The 2,469-nt window shown below is 40.5% G+C and overlaps 1 pseudogene; it reads right to left on the reverse strand.

The window, feature by feature from the left end:
- Positions 1-2,469, reverse strand: LOC124976508 (ankyrin repeat, SAM and basic leucine zipper domain-containing protein 1-like; annotated as a pseudogene).

Here is a 2,469-nt window from a genome sequence, read left to right on the forward strand (position 1 = left end):
TTATTTTCTCTGAAATGTTAGCTTGCAAATGAAAAGAATCAGCCCAAATCCACATGTTGTAATAGCTTTCCTCTTCAAAATTCTACTCTTCCATGTAGATACTTCTTCCATTAATGGTATATGAGTTGGATCCTTTGCCTGTTCATTTTGCAGCTTCTGAATTAAGTCTTTTAGTTTGCAAACTTCTTCACTCAGATCTCCGACATTACTAACAAGTTCTTCACAAACTGAAGTAAAATTCTGGGGAGAAGCCCATTCCAGGACTATCTGACTTCCAACTTTGCCACTTCAGGTAACTCTCCAAAATTTATCTCTTCTACCTCCAGTTCTTTAACAGCAGCCAGAATTTTCTGCTGATCTTTATTGGTAATCCCAAACTTTGCAAATCTTTTTTCATGGTCAAAGGTGTCTTAAAGTTATATCCCTTTCCTTTAGTAAGTCTGTCACATGTTCCAGTTCAAGACCATGTAAAAATATTTCCAGATCTCCAAATGCTGTGTATGAACCAAATATGTGATCTTTTCCTTTATCAGAATCTGCTGTCAATTGTTTACAAATAGCCTCTTTTTTAGTTAGCTCTTGAAGCTTTTCTTCCAATGGATTTAAAGTAAAAAAAAGAAAACTGAAGATCTCAAGATGTTTGTTTCTTTTTGCAATCTCACTTGGTGTCTTTCCATCTTTGGTTTGTAGCATTTCATTAGCTCCAAGTTCAAGCAACTTCAAAACTACATTTTTATGACCTTGACGTGCTGCCCATGTTAAAGCAGCATAACCATTCTTGTCCTGCATTCACTTCTGCTCCATGTGCAATCAGGAGAGCAACCACCTGAGGGTGGCCATCTCGTGCAGCGTACATAATGGGAGTCATCAGTCTCCCTTATCAAAGCTTGCATTAGCACCTCTGTCCAAAAGGAGCCGAACCATCTCTACATTGGCAACGCTAGCAGCATACATCAGAGGGGTCCATCCACATCAAAGTTGGAATGTACACTAATGTCAGAAACCAGGAGCTCCTCCACTAAGGAAGTATCTCCAGTGGTCAATGCCTTCTTAAACGTTTCATTCTTTTCTTCTGAAGGCAACGGCCTTTTTAATTTCTGAGCAAGGAGCTGCCTGAGAGCCAAAGCAGTGCCCCCGTGAAAACCTCATCTGGGGAACGCAAGGAAAAACGAGGGGTTTGCTTCAGTCCAAACGCCGGAACTTGGAAACGCTGGTGAAAAGGGAAACACCCGAAGGAGGTAAGAAGCTTCTGGGAGGGCCTCGCCTTCGAAAACCGTACACACAAGGCCCCGGCCCTACCTGGGAGGCCTGGTCGAGGTACCCGATCTGCCAGCCGTCATCCTGGCTATCGCTACTCTCCTCTCCGCCAGTCACCGCCACGCCCCCTATTCACTCTGTTTTGTCGCTGATTCCTCAAGGTGGTAACTGATAATAGTTTCTTAAAACAAACAAACAAACAAACAAAACAAAACAAAAAAACCTGAACAACAACAACAACAGCAACAAAAAGTCACCTGAAATAGGAGAGTTAGTAGGACAAGTATATCCTTGCAGCTGCGGTTGGTCCCAAAACCATATTGTTATTCGTTGTCTCCCTCTTTTCTAGATTCCTTCACTTGCTCATTCAGGATTACTGCTGGTCTTGGTCACTTGCTTAGTGGGTGACCCAGACCATCATGCCTGAAGGGCCTAAGTCCTTGGTTATCATGTGCTTTTCACACCTCGATTGATGTAATTACCAGTTTACTAGTATACTAGGCAAAACCCACCAAGACTTGTCCCTGTAAATCCCACGTTCCAGCCACTTTTCTCTCTACACCCTTTATATTGTAGTAATTCTATGTACTTATGATAATAGCCAATTACCTCTACCAGTATAGTTTTGCCAAATTTGGGAGGTTTGAAGCCATGATTTCTTTGAAAACTTTTTCAGTCCTACTCTTTCTCCTCTAATCCTGGGTTTCCAATGACGTGACTGTTAGAGTTTTTGTTATTGTTTCACAGGTTTTTGAGACACTGATTTTTTTCCAGTTTATTTTCTCATTGTTTTTCAGATTGGTAAATTCTACTGATCTGTTCTCAAGTTCAGACTCTGTCCTCTGTCATTTCCACTTTACTATTAATTCTATCCAGAGAGCTTTTTAATTTATTATTTAATTTTCAATTCTCCACTTTGTACTTTTTTCATTATTTCAATTTTTTGCTGAGGTTTTCTAGTTTTTTGTTTGTTTCAAGAGAAGTTGTAGGACTGGGGAGATAGCTCAGCTGGTAGAGTGCTTGCCTCGCAAGCACAAAGCCCTGAGTTCAATCCCCAGTACCATTAAAGAAGAAAAAAAGAAAAAGAAAAAAGAGAAGTTGTAATGGCTTGTTGAAGCACTTTGTGATGGCACTTTGGACATTCTTGTCGAATAATTTCAGCACCTCATTCATCTTGGTGTTGACATCAGTTGATTGTTTTTTCTCATTCAT

Source organism: Sciurus carolinensis, chromosome 2 (genome assembly GCF_902686445.1).
Source record: "Sciurus carolinensis chromosome 2, mSciCar1.2, whole genome shotgun sequence".
NCBI lineage: Eukaryota > Metazoa > Chordata > Mammalia > Rodentia > Sciuridae > Sciurus > Sciurus carolinensis.